Here is a 10328-nt window from a genome sequence, read left to right as displayed (position 1 = left end):
TTCTCCCCTCTTTTATACATGAGGGAGTATATCAGCCATGACACATTTTATTTCTTTTTGTAAAACCTGGCTCTTTTGCTAGTATGTGGGAGTCCTCTGTGCTTCAGCTGGCCTGAAGCAAGCTCTCCACTCACCTGTCTCTAGGCACAGGAGTATAGAAGATGTTGCTGCTGCTTTCCCTCAATCTTTGCTTCTAGAACCTAGGTCATGAAAGCCCTCATATGGCTTAGGAACATTGGATTCTGCTGTCCCTGCCTTTTAAGACTTATTTAAATATTCATTCCTAAAAGTTTTTCACTTGAAATATCTTGATTTAGAACCATACATTTGGTAGAAAAAGCACATGTAGGCAAATAGATATGAATATATATTTGTCATATTTTTGTTAAGTATCATTTGTCATATTATGCCATAGTTGCCTCCCTGTGAAGATATCCAAGCACTTAAGTGTTGACATCCAATTTTGGCATAATTCACCATATGCGTTGTGTGCTACACCATGAATGCACTGAGGGCTTTTCTGACCACTTGAGCAGTGTCCAGTAAAGTCAATTTCCTCAAATTAAGAGCACAAGCTTGAATGTACAATTCTTACCAATGCAAAACCTGTATTGCTGACAGCAGCTATGAAACCAGCATGAGCCAAGCCCACACAAGTCAGGAGGCTAACTTCAAATCATGATTTTTATAAAAGCAAGTTAAAAAAACCCTCCCTAAATATATTGTTTAATGGTTTCTTAGCCTCAAGGGTGAGCTTGCTTCATGCTTTCAAGCTTTTCTACCATGAGGGGAAATGAAAACTGAAATTCCCAAGCAACCTCTAGATGCCAGCTGCCAGTACTTTAAGGAAAAAATATTGTGAGATTCATGAAAAAATCCATGAGGAGCAACACTGGAGTTAATGTCCCTTGTGGAAGAGTACAGCATCGGTTATGGCAGTTTTGCATTCAGAACGTGGGGAGAGGATGGTCTGATGAATGTACTTTATTTCTGACTATTTATTTTTATTGCCATGTTTGGAGCAAAAGTATTTAAGAGTCTCAGGAAAAATAACAGACTTTATAAAGAGCAAGGGATTAATTATGTGAAATGTAATGGAAATTTCACAAGCAAACTGGGGAGGGAGTTTTCTGGTTCCCCAGGATCACTGCCTATCAGGAAAGCTCTTTAGGAACATATTAAATTCCAAGCTCATCACCAGAACAAATAGCTCATTAGACGACCTCCTGAGGTCACAAAACTGTTGTAGACTGACTATAAAAGCAGTAGTTATATACAGATAATTTTGCAGTATTTTCACCATCTTGAAGGGTTGTTTTTTTGTGCAGCTGAAACCATGAAGATTTTGAAGAGAATCACAAGTACTCCTACACAGTCAGATGGATTGCCGATTGGCTGAAGGGTCACACCCAGAGGGTGGTGGTGGATGGGTCATATTCAACCTGAGGAGAAGTGGGCAGTGGAGTCCCCCAGGGCTCGGTCTTCGGGCCTGCGCTGTTCAATTTCTTTATCAGCGATTTGGATGATGGGGTGAAAAGCAACCTGTTTAAATTTGCTGATGATACCAAAATTTGGGGTGAGGTCAGCACGCTAATAGGGAGGGAAAGACTGCAGCAAGACCTAGATAGGTTGCAGGGGTGGGCTAACAAAAACAGGATGCATTTCAATACTGACAAGTGCAGGGTGCTGCATTTGGGCAGTAGTAGCCAGCAGCACACTTATAAGATGGGAAACTCCCTTCTTGAGAGCACAGAGGCGGAAAGGGATCTTGGAGTCATTACTGACTCCAGGATGAACATGGGCCGACAATGCGAGGTCACGGCTGGCAGGGCTAACCGGACCTTGTTGTGCATCCACAGGTGCATCTCAAGCAGGGCCAAGGAGGTGATCCTCCCCCTCTATGCAACACTGGTCAGGCCACAGCTGGAGTACTGTGTCCAGTTCTGGGCGCCCCACTTCAGGAGGGATGTGGACAACACTGAGAGGGTCCAGAGGAGGGCCACTCATATGATCCGGGGACTACAGGGCAGACCCTACGATAAGAGACTGCGGGACCTGAACCCGTTAAGCCTTCACAAGAGAAGGCTGAGGGGGGACCTGGTGACCATCTATAAACTCACTAGGGGGGACCAGAAGGGTTTGGGAGACACCTTGTTTTCCCTAGCGCCCCCTGGCATAACAAGGAATAACGGCCATAAGTTGTTGGAAAGTAGATTTAGATTAGACATCCGTAAGAACTACTTCACAATCAGGGTGGCTAGGATCTGGAACCAACTTCCAAGGGAAGTGGTGCTAGCTCCTACCCTGGGGGTCTTTAAGAGGAGGCTTGATGCCTACCTAGCTGGGATCATTTGAGCGCAGTTTTTTCTCCTGCCCAAGTAGGGGTTCGGACTTGAAAATCTGCAAGGTCCCTTCCGACCCTACTTCTATGATTCTATGATATGTGGGCTTCTCTAGAACTTAGAAGAGTCATGTACCCTGTTTTCTTCGTTACAGCTAAAACCTTTAAACCAGGGGTAGGTAACCCTTGGCATAGGTACCAGAGCATGGCATTTTGCTTGGCATGAATGTCTCAGGGCAGATGGCAGGGAAGGGACCAGGGCAGTACAGCCACAAGGATCAGGCCTTTCATGGCTTCCCTTCTGTCCATCCCTGGCACACCAACACCTTACAAACCAAACCCAAAACCATTGGCAATCCCTGCTCCAAACCATATAAAAACTGCAAGGATATATAGAGGTCAGTAGTGACATAGGAAGTACCTGCTCCTGTGGGAATCTGAAAGCTTCTCCAGATCCCACTTAAGCAGGGTAGAGGAGTATCCAGGAGAGTGAGTGGCCAGGAGTTACTCACTCAACAATGACTCAACAGGGCAGACACCTTTAGATGACAGAAGCAGCTCTTCTTGGATGTACAGATCACTTATGAGAGATTTTTCAGGCCTAGGAAATAGAGGAGTAAATTTCTGTTACCCCTTTGTTTCTTTTCTTTCTTTTTTTCTTTCTTTCTTACAAATCCATGGCCTGTTAGACAGAACAGAAATTGTAACTTTGGATTGGAGTCGGTTATTAACAAGAGCCTGAAATAGCACCTAGCAAAGTCAGGTTTGGATTTTTAGCAGTGCTGGATACAGCCAGTTGTTCACTTCTGCATTTTCAGAATGGATCTACGCTGCTCCAACACATGCTCTGTTTCCAGGCCCCAAAACTACCTTGCAAAAATCCCCCCAAAACTAGCTAGTGTGTGTAGTCATTTTCTCTCCTATTCCTGGTCAGCCCCTGTTCAGGATCCTGCAGCTCTGGGTCCTGCAGCACGGGGACCAGATTATCTTGCTCCAGAGGCTAGCTGAGACATAGAGGACCCCCACATACTAGCAAAGGGACCAGATTTTACAAAAAGAAATACAGTGTATTATGGCTGATATACTACCACATGTATAAAAGAGGGGAGAATGCTGAGTTAGTTGTATTTCATATCTGGAGGCCTCAATCTGTTGATTTGGTTCTATGTTGCCCTCAGTCATCTTGATCTGATAGGCACAACTGTTTTTTTCCTGTATTTGTTCAAATATTAAGCATATTGTACACACCTGAGAAACTCTAATATTACATAATAAATATGCTAAACCAAATAGTGTGGAGATTAAGAGGCAGTGTAGGAACAACCAGGTACTCATTTCTGTGTGTTTAAAAGAAAAACAGCAGCCCTACCCAAGGTGATGTAGCAAAAAAAAAGTGAGCACTGTATGTATGTGAGTATGAAAATCCCAAACATTTTCATTCCAGCAATTCTATTACATATTTTTCTGATTTTATATGAATGTCCTTGTTATCAGATTACCATGACTGCTATAAGCCAGTAAAACTTAGAGGATACAGATCACACCACAGGACTACAAGCCCTGCTTACTTTAAAGTTACCTAGATAGTCAACATCTCTCAACAGTTATGGAAATCGTGCCTGCAACTTATTTATGGTATTTGTCCTTCAGCATTCCTCTGACATAGGGAATTATCACCAATAATTCTATTTTACTGATAGGAAACGGAGGCAGAGAACAAATAAGATCTGGATCAAAGTTCTGGAAAACCAAAATACTGTTGGTTTTCAGTTGGAGTGGGATGCCCAAATATATTTGAGGACCTGGACCGAACTTGCTCAAACCAGATCACACAAGAAATTGTGGCAGAGCAGAGAATGGAACTCACATCTCTAGATTCCTAGGTTAGTACCTGGATCACTGCTTCATACTTCTTGTTAAAAGTCACCATTACTCACAACTGGCTGGCCTAAACCAAAGCTATTTCAAGCCATTTCAGTAATATCCTCTGAACTGTTCTTTCAACTCTTAAACCTGTAACAAACATACATTGAAAAAATACTGGTGACAACTGACAGTACAAAGATTAGTACTTGAATAAAACATGAGACACTTCTTGGCTAAGTACAGACAGTCAAAAAGCCCAAGACTGAATCAGTTCAGTCTTTGCAGGTTAGTCTAAACTGCAGAGATTAAACTAAGAAACAACTGGACACACATTTACTTTTGATTCACAAAATGCAGCCACATGCCTGTAGTGGCTCAGGCAAGAAGCCAGAGGGTGCTAGAGCATGGCTCTCTGGCATGTAGCCAGCATGGATTGTCTGTTCACTTTCTCTTCCTACTGCCCCTGAGGTCTCTGGGATTTGCAGTCTAGAATCACTACAGCAGGACTCTGCAGGGTTGCTCAACAGTTCCCCTTCCTGCTTCCAGGTACCTCTGGGATTTGTAGTCCACAGTTGCAGCCAGCAGTAGGTTTCAGTAAGTTTAGCAGCAGGGCAGCTCTGTACTTGAGGGAAGGTGGGTTTAACCCCCCTCCCTGGCCCCAGACCTGAATCTGGGTTTGCAGGGGGAACAGGAGAGTGGGCATTCCCTGCCTTCACCCCCCAAGCCCTTCTCTGCTGGAGCAGACAGCCCAGTCCAGCCCAGCCCAGGGCTGGAAAGCATGCTGGGATGCTGGGGAACTATGATTGAACTTGAACCAGGAAGGAGTCTGGGAGAGAAGTTTCATAAACTGGTTTGATGCAAATCAGTTAAGTCAACCAGGTTTACCTTAAACCAGTTTCAGCCATTTTGAAACTGGTTTATGTGCACGAAGCTTCTGTTCCATTCCAGGTTTAAACCAGTTTTTGATGACTTAAACCAGTTTATGTGTAACTTCTATCCCTGTCCCTGAGGTTCAGTTAATTAGTTTCCCTTGTTTACAGCTCTGGTTAGGAGAGGGTTAACTTTTGTAAAGCTGGAGAGGAGGAGTCTTTGTATTTGATTCAACTGATGCACAGTGTTGTCCCAGCACAACTGTGAAAACCCTGTAGGTGTTGTTGATCAAAAAAAGCATCCTGTCTGAAAAATACAAGTAACAGAGGACAAGTGTTCAGTGCAGATACATGAAACATTTGTGATCATGTCAAGGATTTTCCTTAAGCCAAGCCATTTATATGGTTTAATATACACACATATCTACATACACATCGATAAAGAGCTGCTCTTTGACTTTATTAGAGTATTTACTAAAATAAAAAAGCCATCCAACGGTCACCGCAAGATGCCAAGTCATCCAGTAACCTGATTGTGCTATCCCATCTGTTTGAATGTGTACAAACATTTATCTGTTCTTAAAGTTCCTTTCCATTACTTCTTTCCTCCTGTTATTCTTAACCTTGCCTTTTTGAATTGCCCCTGAATGACTCTGATGCAAACTCACACTCCAGAGTCCCATTTCAGATACTGCTCTGACTCACCATGGAAAGATTATTCCCTTCCCCTCCTCATTCAGCAGCTTGCACTCCTTACTTTTCTTATTTTGTAGTCCAAAAACATTGAGTTAAACTCATCCCTAGTGTAATTCCACTACAAACAAAGAAAAGATATGTAGATATGTGTGTGATAGATTTGTCCCTTCATTTTAATTTCATTTAAGTTACTTATTCAGCATGAATAAAAATAAAAGCTTAGTACATAGCATGTTGTGCTGTGACAACTATCTTAAGTACCATTTTGGTTTTGGACAAGCTAATTTTCTGTATCTGTATTAGAGCTAAATTTTTACACTGAATTTTATGCAAAAAGAAAATTAATGTTACTGTTCAAGATAGCTGACTATTGAGACATCTGAGTTTCAGCAAATGTTACTATTATGAAGGTCCTAATAATAAAATGTTCCTTTTAAAAGATTTCCTTTATTAGAAAACATTCTAGAATGCATGTAACTACCATGTACCATTGCCATCTAGTGGAAAGGTAAGTAAGAACACAGGTTTCCTGTAGTTAAAACTTACCCTCCATGATGGTCAGTGCTGATTAATTTTAGATAAATTAGAACACCTCTGGAAGACATACTGTAAAATCCATAAGTCTCCTAATGGTGCCTTTTCTGTTCTGAAAATCAGTAGTTCAGGTTTAGTTTCTCTCTCAGTATACTTACAGAAGAAGTATTTATTTGAGTGGTCTTGAGAAACTAACAGATGCATAGTTTCTCATCTTAAAGTACAGAAACTTAGCTCATCCTCTTCTCTTTGATTAAATATAACACCCAGTAATTCACTCATGTACATTTAAAAACAGAATGTTAATGGACTCATATGGTCTCAGGGACATATTTCAAAAACACAATTGTTGCAAAAGAGGAATGGCATTACAGCATAAATAGAAATCATGCTCCTGCAGTGAAGTTTCTTACTGGTTAGTTTAACAAAAGAAAACTGTACAGTTTTATGCAACCAAAGACATATTCAAGGTTTGGGAAGGTTAACATATAAAGCATTAAATAAGGATCTTTTTCCTGAAAGTTGTTGATCAGACTGACAGACTGGTTTCTTACACCCGCTTCCTCAGTGTATTTATATCTGCTGTAACTTTCAAATAAGTCAGAAGAACTGAAGAGCTTGAGAGTTATTCTTTAAAATAATATTACCAAGGATGCAATTTGCCGTCTTCCCCAAAGACTTGAGATATAGCTGAGAGTGTTGCAGATACTCAAAAAGCCTCAAAAGCAAAATATACTGTCTATTTTTTTCTAGGCTCATGATCATTTACAGTTCACCCTAAAACTCCCACACATTTGTTTCTTAATGTCCCTCATGCTCTGTTAAACCTCACTGCAGCAATGTTCCCATAGGAATGTGGCCTTTTGCCAGCCTCTCTCATGAACATTTCATTAATCTTCTTGGCTCTCATACAAACTACAAAACATTATTTGTTAGCAATTTAACTGTTTGCCTTCCAAAGGTGCCAAAAAATCTGATCTGCCCTGGGCTTTCATTACAAATCTGAGGACAGTTAGATGGTAAATAGAGTGGGGTTTTATTTTTAGCAAGAAAAAGTAGCAAAAAATGGAAAATGAATGTATCTTGTTACTGTACTTCATGTGTGTGCTTCACTTAAAAGCAAGGCTGAGAACATACTCAGCTGTTTCGCCAAGTATTCAAATCACTATCAAATATGAAGATCTAGCTTTTTACAATTAGCAAAATATATTTTAAACTGTCATTTGTATTTGAATATAGCAGACTATTCTATGAGCTCAGGGTCCTTTAATATTACAGGCCATACCTCCAACTCCTCTCAGAGGAACATTTATTTTAAAATATGTAAGACTTTATGAAGTCTGGTCTGATCCAAAGTCCATTAAGCTTAGCAGAAAAATTTCCCCTGATTTTACTGGGTTCAGGAATGTTACATTAGAGCATAGGCGACCTGTAGGGAGAACATGGAGGGGGCACTTACCCCCCAATTTCTGCACTGACAGCAGGTGCAGGGCATAAGGCTGCAGCCCAGCTAGCACAAGCATTTAACAGTGCCAGAGGTGGCATTGTCGTTGTCCTGAAGTTGTGCCCCACACCCTGTTAACACTTATGCATCATCTATGGTACATCAGAGGGTGTGAACATCACTTTCCAATTAGGGGGAAGCCAGTGATCTGGGTGAAAAACAGCTTCAGAATCTGCAGAGTTGGTTTTAGCACCCAATTCTATTCATCAGAGGGAAACTTCACAAAGCTGAGACCCAAGCATCAAAATATACCATGCGAAGTAAGTAACATACTTGATTTCAGTTGTGCTTAAAAAAAAATCAATGGCCATACATGTTGATGAGTTAGTTTACTAGACAACCTGAACTTCTACCTTTCTTGACTCTGTAGTGTAAAAATCATAACCTTGACATGATATCACTCCAGATTTATACATGTAGCCAGAATAAATTGTTCAATTAACTCTTCAAATCTCATTTTGTGATTTTACCTATCTTGTTTGCTTCAATGGCTAGTCATATGATACCAGGCCTTTATACACTGCCATTTAAATTCCTAATCTAAATCACATCCTTTGGGAATGGGTTGGTTTGATAAATTGGGGCTAGAAAGCAAGACTGGAGGACAAGTAAAGAATACAGATTAGAGAGAGGACTCTGGATTGCTTACAGGAAAGGATAGGACCATAAGGGTAAAAGCATTGGTTAGACTGGGAAGGAACTCAAAAGAAAGAGAGGGAGAACAATGAACACTTAGAGATCTTCTTTTTCCCTCCTCACTTCTCTAAGCAACCAGTCTCGTTGGGATCCATCTGAACTTTTGAGGGTTTCCCAGAACTAGCCTGAGTTAAACTTTTTTAACAGTGTAACGGGCAAAGAAAGGAGGGAACTATTTCTAAATATTAAGTGGTCCTTCATTTGCCTACAGTACTGTAAGTGAATGCATAAATATTTGGCTGAAGACTAACCCCCCTGAGACAAATTACTGTGTGCTAAGTCAGGTTTTGGCCCCTTGCTTAAAGCCAAAGGGAAGGAAAAGATCATGCAAATTAGGTTGCAGAGAGCAGTGGATATAGTAGCAATTAATGAATTCAGTTCTGTTTTTAGGAATGGCAGCATAAAAAAAAGTGGGGGGGGAACATTATTAGTGTGGCTATAGGGTTTTGACAGCTGGGAGGTGGATGACAGCGCTAGGAGGTCTGCCAGCTGGGATGTGTGACAAGTGAGGGAGGCAGTGGAATGATGGTTTTAATGTCACTTGGAGAAGGGTAACAGAATGGTTTGTGGCTGGGACCTGACTGAAGCATGTCTGGGAGGGTGAGAGCAGCTGTGTGATTTTGACAGCTATGAAAATGGTTGGACAAGGAGGCTTCGGCTTCTGGAAGGTAAGGAAGACTTGGGTGGTAACACAAAGGTTTGATCCAAGGACTCAGAAGTGTTGCAAGATTGCGGAGGTTTGCTAGAGTTGCTCCCAGAAGTTAGCAAGAGGGTGAGCCAAGTGACCTAGAAGGAGAGTAAGGAGATAAGCATTGGATTTTTGCATCTAGGAAAGGAGACAGTGCGACTCGCATATGGTTTGGGAGAGTTCAGGTGGCTTTCTAGCCTGTGTTGACACAGGGCTCAAGCCCTCCCTGAGACACACTTGTATTTAATTTGTCATTAGGACTCAGTGTTCTGCATTTAGCTTTGAAAGGGTGATAATTCTTAGTCAGAGCATTAAGATGCCAAATACGAATTTCGGCAAAGCTATGCTGCTGTATGGACTGGGAAGCTATGTGATTAGAAGATGTCAATAGAGTATAACTGACCTAATTTGTTATTTTTATTTCAAACTAAAACCAACTCAAGGGAGTCCTCAACACACAGACCTGCTGCAACTCACACTGTAATTGGACTGATTGACTGAACTAGCTGGTTTACTGAAACTGTATTCTGAATACATCATAAGGCTTTTTTTTCCCCAGGTGGACAAGCTCTTTCAGTTCTGAAGATCCCCACCCTGAGCGTCACAAGAAAGGGAGCGTGCAGTGTGTCAGACAGCACTGCTGTCCTCCAAAGCAAGAAGTTATAAATAAACATGGGATACAACAGGGATCTGCAAGAGTGAAAGCCAAGATCAAGGCCAAGTGTCAGAACACTCCCTGAAAAGAACTGTGGCATGCAGTGCATCCTGCGTATTCCACCAATCTGCAGCCTAAATGGCAGGTAACAGGATATTGTGTACGAGGCATGGCAATCCTGGCATAGTACTGAATCTCGTGACCGCCTAGGCAAGGTTATGCTGCTTAGGCAATGTTGGTTAACGTTGGATTAATAGAAAAAGATAAGTATTATCAAATGATATTGGGGCAGGGGATTACTAAGAGAAACTGCTTAAATTATAGGAATCTCTTTATTGGCCAGAAAAAAAAGATTATACTTTCTACTCACAGGGACTGACATCTTGGAAATCTTTGCCTGACTAAGGAGTCACAGTTTACCTCTGGGTGTTTTGTATTGTGAACAAGCGAATATAGTCTGAATCATCCTACCATCAGCC

General features: G+C 41.4%; 1 long non-coding RNA gene across 1 annotated transcript; it reads left to right on the top strand.

The window, feature by feature from the left end:
• The first annotated feature begins 9076 nt into the window (after positions 1-9076).
• On the top strand, positions 9077-10328 carry LOC149871547 (uncharacterized). The gene is made up of 3 exons (XR_016440538.1): positions 9077-9174; positions 9754-9994; positions 10222-10328. It is a non-coding gene; the product is annotated as an uncharacterized LOC149871547 (long non-coding RNA).

This window comes from Crocodylus siamensis, chromosome 2, assembly GCF_052110815.1.
Source record: "Crocodylus siamensis isolate JL-2025a chromosome 2, ASM5211081v1, whole genome shotgun sequence".
NCBI lineage: Eukaryota > Metazoa > Chordata > Crocodylia > Crocodylidae > Crocodylus > Crocodylus siamensis.
The sequence above is the reverse complement of the archived record's forward strand: the minus strand, read 5'-3'. Positions and strand labels throughout refer to the sequence as shown.